Source organism: Panthera pardus, unplaced genomic scaffold, assembly GCF_024362965.1.
Source record: "Panthera pardus isolate Hobbes unplaced genomic scaffold, ASM2436296v1 HiC_scaffold_27, whole genome shotgun sequence".
NCBI classification, from domain to species: Eukaryota; Metazoa; Chordata; class Mammalia; order Carnivora; family Felidae; genus Panthera; species Panthera pardus.
In genome coordinates this window covers 26,169,434-26,184,198 of record NW_026526843.1, presented here as the reverse complement: position 1 = coordinate 26,184,198, position 14,765 = coordinate 26,169,434, and the positions used below count along the sequence as shown (strand labels likewise).

The 14,765-nt window shown below is 41.4% G+C and overlaps 1 protein-coding gene and 1 long non-coding RNA gene across 9 annotated transcripts in view; one reads left to right on the top strand and one right to left on the bottom strand.

Annotated features, from left to right (window-relative positions):
• Positions 1–2,423: 2,423 nt before the first annotated feature.
• On the bottom strand, positions 2,424–5,450 carry LOC128773919 (uncharacterized). The gene is made up of 2 exons (XR_008418396.1): positions 5,335–5,450; positions 2,424–3,514 (listed from the first exon to the last, which is right to left on the bottom strand). It is a non-coding gene; the product is annotated as an uncharacterized LOC128773919 (long non-coding RNA).
• Positions 4,854–14,765, top strand: part of STAG2 (stromal antigen 2) — a 138,498-nt gene continuing 128,586 nt past the window's right edge. Inside the window, exons 1-2 of one of the 8 annotated variants that reach the window (XM_019421801.2) lie at positions 5,470–5,581; positions 5,876–6,007. The gene's annotated coding sequence lies outside the window, so the exon portion shown is untranslated. Of the gene's footprint in view, positions 5,012–5,065; positions 5,088–5,469; positions 5,582–5,875; positions 6,008–6,223; positions 6,258–8,982; positions 9,073–14,765 lie in introns of those variants that run through there. The other 7 variants (XM_019421805.2, XM_019421800.2, XM_019421806.2 and 4 more) reach the window with 7 other exon arrangements.

Below are 14,765 nucleotides of genomic sequence, written 5' to 3'. Positions count from 1 at the left end.
GAGGCAGGCTCCAGGCTCTGAGCTGTCACCACAGAGCCCAACTCCGGGCTCAAACCTACCAACTGCAAGATCATGACCTGAGCGGACGTTGGAAGCTTAACCAACTGAGCCACACAGGCACCCCTAGAAGCTCAATTTATTAATTTACAATGGAGTAATTACCTTTCCACTAGCCAGAACTGTCTTTTATTACCAGCATTAAAATTTTTAAAAGTTTTTATTTATTTATTCATTTATGTGATCTCTACACTCAACGTGGGGCTTGAACTCATGACCCTGAGATCAAGAGTCCCATGCTCCACCGACTGGGCCAGCCAGGTGCCCCTAGGTGTATTACAATTTCTTTAACCAATTTCCTTAAATGATGCCATTTCTATTTTCAGTTTCTCTTTATTACAAAGCTACACAGATCTTTGTGTAATTTGTACAAGCATCTATGTATGATAGATTCCTAGAAATAGAAATGGCAGGTTAATTTTACATCTTGTATGCTATGAGATACTTTTTAAAAAAAATGTTTATTTATTTTGAAAGAGAGAGAGAGCGAGCATGAGCGGGGGAGCGGCAGAGAGAGCTGGAGACAGAGAATCCCAAGTAGGCTCCAGCTGTCAGCACAAAGCCCAAAGAGGGGCTCAATCCAGAGTTGAAAGCTTAACTCACAGACCCACCCAGGCACCCCTGGGATACTTTCTTTTTTAATGCTTATTTATTTTTGAGAGGGAGGGAGGGGGAGAGGGGGAGAGAGAGAGAGAGAGAGAGAGAGAGAGAGAGAGAGAACGAGCGGGGGAGGGGTAGAGAGAGAGGGAGACCCAGAATCTGAAGCAGGCTCCAGGCTCTGAGCTGTCAGCACGGAGCCCCACTCTGGGCTGGAACTCAAGAACCGTGAGATCATGACCTGAGCTGTAGTCGGATGCTTAACAAACTGAGCCACCCAGGTGCCCCTGAGATATTTTGTTTTTAAACAATTCCCACCAATGGTACGTGAGAATTCTTAGTGCTTCACCAATACTGAGTACTATCAAAAACTTTTAATCTCTGGGGCACCCGGGTGACTCAGTCGGTTAAGCGTCCGACTTCAACCTAGGTCATGATCTCGCCATTCCCGACTTCGAGCCCCTCATCAGCCTCTGTGCTGACAGCTCAGAGCCTGGAGCCTGTTTGAGATTTTGTGTCTCTCTTTCTCTCTCTCTCCCCTCCCCCATTCACACTCTGTCTCTCTCAAAAATAGACATTAAAAAAATTTAAAAAATTTTAATCTTTGCCAACCTGGTAGGTATTTAGTTTGCATGTCTTAGTGGCGGATGAAGTTCGGCACCGTTTTATGTATTTATCAGTCATCTGCATTTCTTTTCCAGCAAGTTGACTCTTTATATTCTTTCCCCGTTTTTTAAAAAATTTTTTCAAAATTAAAAAAGAATTTTTTTCTGAGACAGAGAGCACGCACGCGGGGAGGGGCAGAGAGAGAGGGGAACAGAGGATCCAAAGCAGGCTCTGCGCTGACGGCAAGCCTGATGCGGGGCTCAAACTCACGAGGAACCATGAGATCATGAGCTGAGCCGAAACTGGATGCTCAACTGGCCGAGCCACCCAGGCGCCCCCTTTCTCCACTTTTCTATTGGACCATTTTTATCTTGTTGATTTGTGCAAGTTCTTCATATGTGTCATGCCTTTCTCATTCATGTAGCAAATATAGTCTGCTCATACTTTATCTTTTGACTTTGTTTATTGTACCTTGCTATACATAATTTTAAATTTCTGTGGGCTCAAATTTATTCACCTTCAGGCTTCTGGATTTTAGTTCACATTTAGAATGGTGTTAGAAAATACAGAGTATATATACATGCTGCCTAGAGTAGGAGACTATCTAGAAAATTTAAATTATAATCAGAAGCTTGTTCCATTGGTATAGATGGAGTTAAAGAGAGCTGTGGAATGCTTTATTTAGATTGTGGTAAGATAGGAAGATTATCTCTGCTACCCCGTGGGGTATGCATTTCTAGTGACCAGAATATTTTTGCATCAAATAGTGTCTTGTCCCTTAAATAGCATCAAATGTTCTAAGTATTCAACTTTCCTTTTTCTTATTTCTCATCAAGCACTGAAAGTTTCTGCTATTACAATATTATCTCATGGAGGAAAGCTTTTTTTTTTTTTTAATGAAGGCTATGTTACAAATAATTAGATTAAAGCTTATTTTACATCAGTTACATATTTCATTTGGTGGCATTTTCTCACTTTGTCCTCAAATTCAAAGGGTTCCCTTTTTGGTCTCTCGGTACCCTATGAAATACATTTCACTTCTTAGGACAGGACTGGGGCACACAGCACTGTAATCTGTACATATTGAAAGCTCAATAAATGTTCTTGTGAATAAGCTCTAGAAAAAAAGAGGCTACTGTGAAACACTCAAACATCAGTACAAATTCGCTATAAAATTTTCTTCAGATGTTATACCAGTTAGTTACTGGTTTTCTTCAATGGTATTTTTCACAAGATGAAAGAAAGTTTACTAAACAGAGGAAGTTTTCAATGTTTTTTCAAGGTATAAAATTGTTTAAAGTCTCAGTTGCTACATAGACAATAAGAATATGAATTTACAAAATAGGTGAAAAACTGTTTGCACCATGTACTATAAATGTGACGTTTGGAGCAGAAAATCAGTAGTTTTCAGCTAATACTAAGACAGGAAATAATTTAATATCAATTGATAGTAAATTGGCACAATTGAACTAAATTAATGTAAAATGATTTGGTACAGAGCCCAATTTTTCTATTACTTTAAGTGGAATTTTGCATTAACTTATGTAACTGTAAATTTTCCACTACTCCCTATTTAATGTTCTAGCTGCATCATTCCATAACTTGAATCTATTAAAAACTGTATAACATTCTACCAAAGATGGTCTATAAATGAAATGGAAATTTATTTTGAATAGTATTCCACTCTCCAAAGCTTTAGAGGTAAGTAAAAACGTCTCGGATTTTATTTGTTATTGATATTTAGACGTTTCTGTTTAACTTTTATTGTTCAGTTGATTAAATATACCATAACTCTTTTTTAAAGTTGCAGAAAAAAAACAGTAAGCACACAGAATGGGAGAGAAACTAAGGCCTGTTGGAATATATTTTGAGGACTGAAATTAATCATTATATTCCATTAGGAATGCTTTGAAGGTGATATCGGGTGAAATCTCCTCGATTTACACGAGGCTTTCGTCATTTCTCATTTGGAAAATTTGTCAGTAACATTTACATTTATTCCTTTTCTTGTAACTAAAAGGTAATTCAGTATCAAAGGAATACTCTAACCAAAATTTTTTAAAAAGAAAGAGGAACGACGTGCCTTTAACTACACACTATTGTGGGAACCTGGGAACTTCTATAACAGCAATGGAGACACGGTAATAGGTCACTTCTTCCTGTCCTAGGAAAAGCGGCGCTTCGGAGGGGACAGGGCCTCCCTGAGTTTTTCTCCCCAGCGTAGAGAGTTCTAGGTGGTCAAAGGTCCGGGACGCTGGATTCGAAACAAACAAAAAAATAAAAAGGGTGATAAAGACTGGAGTTAACGGGGGGGGGGGGGGGGGGGGTCAAAGGAACGTAAGGGCTCCTTTCGCATTTCAAACACCTTGGGATAGGGCAGGACAAGGAGGAACCAAAATTCTTAACAAAGTCGTGAGGCAGCCCTGTCCCACGTTTCCAGGAAGACAGTGGATCAGCGGGGAAGGCGGGGGAGGACGGGGAAAGACCGGGCAGGTCCCTCTCGACTCCTTTAGCCCAAATTTTTGATTTCCCTCCACTTCGCTCCGTCCCGTTTCCTCCCCCCACCCCCGCCCCAAGAGTCGAGAATAAATTGGTCGAGCGCCCGGCCTAGCCTAGTAGCCCAGTTCCTTAAATCTCTTAGACCCTAGAGGGGGAGAGACCACATTTTCTGGGAGACGGGAATAGTGGGCTGCAAAGAAAAAAAAAAATTTTTTTTTTTTCTCCAGTGTCAAGTCTTCCCGGTGAAAAATCGGCTCGCTTTCTCTCCACAGCCGAAGCAAAAAAGCAAAAACAGAAACTCAAAAAGCGAAGCCCCTGAATCACTTAGGATCAGGTGCCAGAGTTCCGCGAGTAGACTTCTTTCGGTGGGAAGGGGTAGGGACCGCGGTGGGAAAAGAAGGTCCCGGAACTAGGGCGGAAGGCCCCTCGCTGGGGCATGCCAGAGGAGGGGACACAGGGAAGGGGTGATGCCCGGCTGGGCTGCCAACCTCGGGCTGCGCTCGGGGCGCAGGAGTCCGGGGGACGAGTCCCGCGCGACCCCGGTTTCCGATTTCCCACGGCCCGGGGCTCTGCCGGACATTCCTAACGACCTCCTTTCGACCCCCCAAAATTAAAGAGAGAGGAAACGCGGCGCGATCGGGTCCGCGGCGGAAGCGCGGCCAAACGAATAATGAGTAAGTCAGGCGCGGGCACGGAACCTTGTTTACCCCACTCGGCGGCGCGCCCCTGCGGGCGCCTCGTTTGCAGGCGGCGTCGGAGACGCTGAACCCGGGAGGCAGTCGGCCACGATTGGTCGTTGATAGGGAGGAGGACGCTGGGAGACAAGCGTTGCAGTGCCAGCTCGCTGCCGCTAGATGCCGCTCCCTCCCAACAGGAGCCGAGCGCGGGTTCGTGGCCGACAGATGGCGCCCTGCGCGTTCCATTCGCCTCCAAGTCGCCGAAGAGCGAAACACCCCAAACAATCCGAAGCGCCACCAAAAAAAAAAAAAAAAAAAAAAAAAAAAAAAAAAGAAAAAAAAAAAAGAAAAAAAAAAAACCCGCCGGATCCGACCGCCACTTTCAAAACCCCCCACCGCTCTAGAACCGCGGGAGCTTCCGTCCCTGAGTAGAATTCGAGGGTGTAAAGAAGAGGAAGGGGAAAATATCTTGTACCAGCCCAGGGGTGAAGAAGCCCCCGGCCTGAGAAAGAAGGAAGGAGGAGTGGGGGAGGCGAACAGTCTCGTTGCTGCCTCTGTGTACGCTGAGGGGGGAGGTAAGTTATAAAATGGCGGAGGCGAAGCTTCTAGAAGTTTGGAGGGGCACCCGGAGGGCGCGGGGCCCACCGTGAGGTGTGTATGGTTGAAGCAGGGCGCGAGAGAAGAGTTGGGAGGGAAAGAGAATGGGCACTCTGTTGCCACTTAATTTCCCCTCTACTCCCTTTGCCCCCAGCGGGGCCAGCCATGGAGCGGGTGGCCAAGTCAAGACGGGGAGAAGCCTCCCCGTCCCCGCGTAACCCCCAACCCTTCTTTCTGCCTTCTCCCCCCAAGTGGCCACCTCAACACTACCAAGGAACTTCCAGCCCCCCTTCCTCCCTACCTCCTACTCCTAGAGTGGCTTTCTACTGCACGACTCTTCTTTTCGACTACCCTCGCTGAAGATTTTCTCTTCCTTCCCTCGCCCAACTCTCCCTCGGGGCCTCCACGGAGACCCCCCCCCCCCATGGGTGGCCCAAAATGGAGAACGCGGAGCAGCGCAAGATGGAGGCTCCGCTTCTCTGTGTTGCATTAGATTTAGGTGCCTTTTCTCCGGCAGGCTCTTAAGCCTGGGAGAGCCCAAACTGGAGGTGGGGTGGGGTGCGAGCCATAGTCGGGGGAGGAAAGCCGGGGAGGCTGTGGCTGGGGTGGGGGAGAGCGCGGTATCGTGGAGAGGGGAAGGAAGAGAGCAAAATGGTGGTGCTGGGAACCTAGGGGGGAGGGGAGAAGCGGAGGCTCAGTTGTGTATATTTTGGGCCTCGGACCGAGGGAGGCGAGGGAAAATCTACTTGATCACACCCCTCCCTCGTGCCCCCTCCCTTCTCCCTTCCCCTCTTTCCTTTCCTCCCTCCCTCCGCTCCCTCCCTCTCTTCCTCCCTTCCTAGAGAGGGAACAACATTCATGTGACGGGCCCCTCTGCTTCTCCCCCGCCCCATCATCTCCAGCGCGTGGTGGGGGAACTGCTTGGGGAAAGCGATTGGCATCGATCTCTCCATCCCTTCCGAGGCCCGACTTCGGTCAGTTTTCTTCGGGCAACAATTTTATAAATAGGCTGGGGTCTGGCAGTGTTGGCCCCCGCGTGCAGACCTTGCCCCGAAGGGGGCCCTGCCTGCCTGGCATGGGAGGAGGGGGGAAGGGCGGGAGTGGAAGGCTGTTTGTTGGGGGGTTTTGGCGCCACTTTTGTTTTAGTTTTAGTGCTGCTTTTCGTTCCCACCCCCACCCGCACTGTCTTTCTCAAGGCACGAACTGAGCTGATCCTTGCCCCAGGTAGGCAGCTCTGTTTTTTCTCTCTACACTTTTATTCTTGCTTGGGGTTGACTTTCTTTTTTCTTCTGTCGCGTACCCGGTGATCTGTGGCCGGCGATTTTAGCACGAAAAGGGTCTGATGGGCCATAGGAGAGAGAAGGTGTGGGAAACAGCATCAAGTAGTTCCGCAAAACTTTGAGCCCCGTTCCCATTTTCTTCTGGCCTACATTCGTAAACGTATTGTTGATTTCTGCCTTTTTTTTTTTTCCTCGTCGCGAGAAGGTCTTGTTTTGCCTTTAGTTTTTTATAAACCGCTGTACTTTCGACATTTAGTTTCCGCTCTCCCTTGGTGTGTATGTCATTTTATTTTTAATCCTGAACTATAATGGGTTTTATCGTGAGATTTTTCATGCTGCAGTGTTCAGCTTTAATTTTTAATATTGCATTAGTAGTTTCATCCGGTTTGTGAGACTTTCTCCTGCGTGGCCTAGAAATGTTTTATATCTTGTTGCCTACCACCCTTTCCTACCGTCTCCCTCCTTTCTCTCGGATGGTTTCTTAATTGAGGGTCATGGTGTTTGATTAAATGGTTATTTACAGTTTACACGATATATCTATTAGAAACTTTTGATCTGTGGGATTAGGTTTAAGTAAACGAAAAGCTTGTGTTGCTTTGAAATGGTTCCTTAAAATGCGCGGGCCGCCCCCCCTCCCCTTGGTAAAGCCCCATCTTCCCCTCATACTGGAGTGTAAATTCCATACCCCTTTTCTCCCACGGACCGCCGTATTTCACGGCAGCCACACCCTGTATTTGTCTCTGTGGATTGGACTCATTATCAGCTTAATTTAGTGACTCTTAAACCACCATGATGGGACTTGCTTAAGCACGAAGCTTCTTTTCCTGTTTAGTCCTAGTGGTTAGTGTCGAAAGAGGAATAATCGAGGTTTCTTGATGAAACCTGGTGCGGTCCAACCTCTGCCTTTTTTCTGTTGTCTTTTTTCCTACTCCGGGCTGTTGGCGGTGTCAGCACCGCTGCTGGGGGCGGGGGTGGAGGGGAGAAAGAGTCGGGTTACCGAAGTGCGTCATTCCTGGCTCTAGCAGGGCCTGCTCGGGAGCTGCTGGTGTTTGTTACTGTCCTCGCAGCACTTTCCTGCCAACCTTCTCTCTCTGCGTATTGGTTAGGAGCAAGAGCAGGAGGCGGTCTTCTAATTCTATCTGTAGCCTAGCGCGTTGCGTTTCAGGGTATATGTGAACTTATTAAAAAAAAAAAAAAAACCTGGGCCCTGGAAAGTGGATATACATTTCTGTTTGATGACATACAATTCAGGTAGTTTAGACTTGCTTTCATATATTTTCCAATGAACGGTGGGGTTAATTTTGAACATTTTAAAACGCTTACGTTAAAATGCCTGGTTTTCTTTTTACATTGATATCAATCTGTAATTAGGGATCAGAAGGACCAGTTAAGGCATAAGCATTCAGCGGTTTTTCAAGTGGTTGAATTGTAATTTTATGACACATTATGTTAAATAGTCTGTTTTTTTTTTTTTTTCGTTTTGAGCCGAGGTGCTATATGAATGTAAGCTAATTGCAGATATTTAAGTTCATTTTCACCACCTATTCCTATTTCTCCTTTTAGGTATAATTTTAAATATGCCTTTTGGATTTATGGACTTTATTAAAATTCTTAAAGATGGCTATTTCTTTGTTTTTAACTGAATTCTTAAATTTGCAAGTAGTTGTTTTAGGGTGACAGTCACTGTTAAATTCTTCTTACTAGTCTTTGATACTTTAGCATCTTTGGGGTTTTTTCAGGGTACTTACCGAGCACAGTGTCTTCTTAATTCTTTTCTGAAGATAATAATTGGAAGAGAGAGTGGTGGGAGGTAGAGATGAAACAAGAGTGGCCTTGAGTTGATCGTAGCTGGATGAGTACAGGGGAGCTTATTGTACTATTATTCTCTCTACTTTTTTGTGCGTACTTGAAAATTTCCACAATTAAAAAAATTGTAAGAAAAAATTTCAAATTGGCCTGCAATTTTGATGTGATGGCATACATTTGTATTTACCTATCAGTTATCTGCGTGGAATTATGCCTTTTGCATAAGTAATTACACAATGCCTGATATACAAACTTTCAAAAAAATATTTAATTTGAACCAGTATAGAATAAGCAGTATAAATACTTACAAATCGGTTGAACTCTATATGTTTGTAACTTAGTCTGAATGTATTCTACTTTTAGTTTCTTTTTTAATCCTTTGAAAACGGGAAAATTCCATTCTCAGATTTTGTAAATTTTGCTTGTTGTCTATTTCATTAAGTTGGGGTTACAGTGAGTCAGTATGAAAGGGATTTACTATTAATAGGAGGGGCTTTGGCAGTTGCAGTAAGTGACAGTGGAAGGGATTCGGGTGCCCTAGGGCGCATTCCTGGTAGGAATATAGAGGTAGGAGTTGAATTCAGTTTCAGTATTTGGTGTTTAATGAATGGGTAGAGACTAGGATTGGAAAGGAAATGTACTTATTAGCCATTCTTTCCTACTGTGAAATAACTATAGCATTCTAAGGTTATCAGAGACTGGCAGTGGGGGTGGGGTGGGTTCTTAAAAAAAAACTGATATGAAAATGAACATTTACTTATAAAGTGACTTAAATCGCACTCCTCACTTTAAGGATTTAGTGTTGTAGTTAAAAGTCGGTATGTAAAATATTCTAATGTTTTTCTATTAAGGCCATTCTGACCATTACCCATCAACAGTAAAAGTGCATTGCAATTAAAATCCTCAGTTTCCTTAATTAATATATTTGTGAATTGCTTCTACATTCTTTGAAGGTAAGTGCCTTATTTTCTGCAATTTTGTGTTGTTCAGTGTCAGGCTTTTTACCCCTATGAGATGTATTTTTTTTAAGATTTTATTTTTAAGTAATCTCTACATCCAACATGGGGCTTGAACCCACAACCCCAAGATCGAGTCACATGCTTCACCAACTGAGCCAGCCAGGTGCTCCGGATGTATTTTTGAATATGTCAAAGTTCTAAAGGAAATCCAAAATAATGGATATTTAAGTTTTATGTTGGGTGAAGTGTGTTCCCTCATCATTATTAAAACAAAATTCCACCCTAGTCTAGGAAGATATTTCATAACTGTTAATATTAGTCTGTGTATTCATATGCAAATTTTAGCTTTAAGAATGTTATGAGAAGACAGATGACATTTTTTGAATTCTTGTATGCAAATAATCTTAAGTAGATGATGAAGATTGTGGCTTCAGATTTATTGTGGAAGGCCACAGCTAAACTAAGCCAACAAATTACGAGTTTTGTAACTTTGAAGTGTATTTAGTAAGGATTATTAATTTTTAAAATTTTATTTATTTTTTAAAATAAATAATCTCTACACCCAACATGGGGCTTGAACTCACAAGATCTAGAGTCGCATGCTCTTCTGACTGAACCAGCCAGGTGCCCAGTTAGGATATTTTTTAAAGCCCAAACACTAAAGATTTGAATGAAATTAAGTCTTGCATTTCTTTTTCATAATTTTCTTTATCGATCTTACATTATTGACTTTGGTGGTTGTCTGAGGACCTGTGTATTAAAATGGGTGGGGAGAAGTGGGGAGTAGGCTCAGGCTCAAATAAATTATCTTTTGGGAATATAGCATTAGATGTGAAAATATGCCTTGGACGGTTTAGTAGTGCTTAATATTCTGCATGTTTAACTGATGCCACCCACAGTCATGTGTGGGAAGAGAGTAAACAGTGAATAGTGTATTCTTTTTGCTTTGGGCTCTATAATAGATGGAAGACTTCAGTTTTTGATGCTGCAAGTTAACTTTTAATTTAGAATTTACATTAAATGGACACCTGGACACTTGGGTGGCTCACTTGGTTAAGTGGCCAACGTGGGCTCAGGCCATGATCTCATCATGAGTTCAAGCCCCACATAGGACTTGGCTGCTGTCAACACAGAGCCTGCTTCAGATCCTCTATCCCCCTCTCTCTGCCCTTTCTCTGCTTGTGCACACTGTCTCTCTCAAAAATAAATAAACTTTGAGAAGAAAATTTATGTTAAATGGACACCATGATCTGTTCATTACATCCTAGCGGGATAAGATTCATATCTCTTTAATATTGTGACTTTTGTGTCTCACATGTTTAAAAACAACAACCGGGTCTTATATTATTAGCACTTTGAAATTGCTATTCGTAGGTTATTCAGATACTTGAAATGACAGCTCATTGTACAATGGAGCACTATTGTATACCCATTTTGGAAATTGGGGAAGCTTAGCAAAGGAAAGGGATAGTCCCAGTTAGCTATGGGTATCAGTATATCCTGAAATGTGATTAATCATTGGAGAATAAAGAAACTTTAAAGATACAGGCAAATTTAAAAGTTCTTTACATTTTCCTTTTGTAGTTTTCTACATCTGATACATGCATTGAACTTTTAATTTGTGGCTCAATACTGTCCCTGTATAATAATTCTCTGTGTCTCTGGCTATCATGAGCAGTGGTTATTGCATGTTTCTGTTTGGTAAAGATAATGTGAGAAAAAATTGTCAGATTTTTTTTTAACATATCCTGGGTTGCCTGCTTTGCATTTAATTGAACCAAATTTTATATTCCTTCTGTGTAAGTGGTGTTGCTTGTGGAGTCTTAATTTTTGAATATGTGCATTAAAAAAACCCCTACATCTCTAGCAGCTGTGGTGATCTGCTCCCTGAACTGTGTTCTTAATGTATGCTTGCTATAGTTCCATCTTTGATACTAACCAGAAAAAAACAAGAAGTCTTTACATATGGTTAGTCAAGAGATTATTGAACTTGTTTTACACTCCTCATTCCTCCAAAGGAAGGGAGGGTGAGTAATGTCAGTGCTCTGTTCTTTTTTATTATTTGATTGGAAAATGCATTACTAGGATTGATGAGACCAACTAGAGAGATATCTGTAAGTTCTGAATAATCTAATGTAAACTCAAAGTAAAACTCTTTTATAATGTCAGAATGTTAGAGGGGGAAGAAGTAAGTCTTGTTTACACTAAAATTTTGCATGCACAACATTTGTTGTAATTGGATTTGACCTCTAACTTGTTGAATCTTGAGATATTCTAAGAAAGAAACTTAATTTAGTGTACTTTTAAGTTCCTTTTGAATGCCAATAACTGTTTTAACATTTATTGTTTTATCTTCTCAGCTGCCTTGCATGATAGGTGGTTATTACCATTTCACAGATGGGAAAATTGAGGCTCTCAAAGAATAAATGACTTGTCACATAATAATTGACAGCCTGAATTTACACCCAAAGTAATTTGGCCTGAAAACCTTTGTGTGTGTACTTTTTTTAAGTTCAGTAGTTTCCCTTAACTGGTTTAGGTCTTGGGTTATTTATCACCAGAAAGCATGCCTCATTTTAATATTACAAAATGAAGATTTTTTTTTCACATACAGTGCAAGGGAAATACAGATTTTTACACAGGGTTAGATGAGTTGTTGCCCGATGAAGGGTCTAAATTGTGTTTTACGCTAAAAGATAGTTGAAAGAAATCTGAGCCTTGGTTTTGTTTGTGTGTGCTCATTATACAAAAGTTAATGTGATAACATGTTGAGTTATAGTTTTGACTTTTTGGGGGTAGGGGTCATACTATGGTAGATAGAATGGTTTCACTGAAAAATTTTTCCCTTATGTCATTTATGTTCTATACAGAATGGAAGCTAAGTGTGTCTGAGAATAGTTCCCCAGTCATTCAGCTTGTTTATTGAGTGGTTTAGATTTGAAATAAAAATTTATGCAACTTTTGTAGTTCACTGCTCTGATTGATTCTGTAAGGGGATTTTGTTGTTATTTAATGGTACCTTAAAAATACTCTTTCCTCCTGAGTGTTAATATCTTCTCTGTTTGCTTCTAATTTCTAGTTCATCTTTTCACTTTATTAAATTTTCTTGTTCTAATTTGTATCAGGTAATAGTTAATATTGGTGACCTGGATTATTAGTAGGTTCATTAGTCTCAGCTTTCTTTGCTTTTTCCTTCTTGCTTTTCATAAACTACAACTAGAACTTTTCTTATCCGAAGGACTGCTAGATGTTGGATATCTGGCCTAAGATAAATTAGTGGAGATGAAGTAAAACAATGTATAATGTTTTTCATAGCCATGAGTGCAATTTATATGTTTTATGTTAATTATTCCCTTATTTTGTGGGAGTGATGCAGTCTTCTATCCAAATTTCTTTGTTCAGTATTGAGTCTTTTCATCCATATTTTCCCCTTTTGTACTCCAAGAATACCAAGACCCTGGTGTTCTACAACGGAATTATGCCCCAAGACATCCATTGTACACAATGAATTAGTTTCTCTCCTGTGTATCTAGGAAGATACTAGTTTTGTACCATTCTTGGGAGAATTCAGGAAATTGTCACTCACATCATTTTCTGAGTTCTGTGGTTAACCTTGTGGAACCCTGGATGAGAAGGGCTGCTAGAATATTAAGGGACTTGGTTTGGTGCTAAGCAGTTTTACTTTTCACAGTTAACTTTCCTGTCAGTAACCCTAATATAGCTCTACTAAAACTTTTGTATGATAAAATGTGAATGTAATTGATAATATTGTCATCTCTGTGGCATAAGTTGGATAAATTGGTTAGTGTTGATTTCAAGCAGTTAGTGCTACTTAGTTGTTTCAAAGAATTGAATGTGGGAAGTTGAATAATTTTATTTGTAAAAAGGAATATTGTAGGAGCACTGTTCCTTATACAAGTCAAAACTTAAAGTTTTTTTTTTTAATGTTTGTTTACTTTTGAGAGAGGGAGGGAGAGAGAGAGACATGAGCAGGGGAGGGGCAGAGAGAGAGGGAGACACAGAATCTGAAGCAGGCTCCAGGCTCTGAGCTGTCAGCACAGACCCCGATGCGGGGCTCAAACCCACCAGACGTGAGATAATGATCTGAGCCAAAGTCGGACACTTAACCGACTGAGCCACCCAGGCGTGGCAGTGCCTCTCAAAACTTGTTTTTTAAGTTTATTTATTTTGAGAGAGAGCGTGTGCATGTGAGAGCGGGGGAAGGGGGGAGAGAGGGAGAGAGAGAATCCCAAGCAGGTCCCGCGCTGTCAATGCAGAGCTCGACGTGGGGCTCTATGTCACAAACTGTGAGACTATGACCTGAGCTGAAATCAAGAGTCAAACGCTTAACCAACTGGGCCATCCAGGCGCCCCTCAATTCAAAACTTCTTATAAAGTATTTGATGGTGACTAACATTAGGAATAGTTAACACTAACTGAATTCTTAACTCTGTGTCAGACACTGTTATAAATGCTTTACATTGCATTACCTCTCTTAATCTTCATAACCCTGTTACCCATTATCCTATAATTTATTGCTCAAATCAGGATACTTTTTAAAAAAGTTTATTATTTTGAGAGAGAGAATGCAAGTGGGGAAGGGGCAGAGAGAGAGGGGGAGAGAATCCCAAGCATGCTCTGCGCTGTGAGTGCTGAGCCTGAGGCAGGGCTCAAACCCACAAACCAGGAGATCATGACCTGAGCTGAAATCAAGAGTCAGACACCTAACTTGATTGAGCCACCCCAGCATACTTAGGAGAATGAAAGGGGACTCTAACTAGATGGCATTCTGGGATAATAGTATAAATGGGAACTGTCCCAGAGAAGCTAGGATATATGACATCCCTAATGAATACCCCATTTTTCAAGAGGAAACCTTGCCTAATTAGTAAGTGGTAGGAAGGGATTCACAGCCTCTACAATTTATTTGGGCATGAAAGTGATTTAATTACTTTAAACGGCCATATTCTGAGAGTTTGTTATTTTTACTTGGAGGAATTTCTGTTGGTGTGGGGTTGACAGTAAAAGACGAGAGACAGTGTTTTTAAAATTCTACCCAGGAGAATTTCCAGTTGGCTTTTTTCAGGTGACTATTGGACTTTTGAGTCACTGTTAAAAAAAAAAATAGCTTCTGAGGTCCACTGAAATAAAAGGAAAAAACCAAGATAACTACTTTTACTGTTTGAAATCTGTAAACAGATTTTCTTACATTTTACTCAGACTTCCTTTACTGTTTTCTAGGGAGGAAATGTTAATTGTATGCTTTTTCATGGAGGTTTTTATGTGGGAAATTTCTTAGAAGAAAAGTGAGAGAGAAATAATTTTGTGACTAGGGAGAAGTGGTGTTAGAAAAGAAAGAAAAACTTACAGGTTAGAGACTTATTTGAAGTTAAATTGATTCTGTAACATAATTTGAGAGTTGTCTTGTAGAGTTTGAAGTGTCATTTCATAAAATTAATAGTTCTCTTTTATTTTGATGACTTTTGTAGTTGCCTTATATTCCCGCCTGTTTATATTTGTGGTACATCCCCCCCCCAAAAAAAAAATGATTATTGTAGGTGAATTCAAACATTTGGAGAAATGAATTCAGCATAATTGCAGATTATACTCTATTGTAAACGAAAATTCCCTCCCCACCCTTTTTAGTGGGGGTGAATGGCAGAGAGCTGATCTTAAGAGGACTTTAG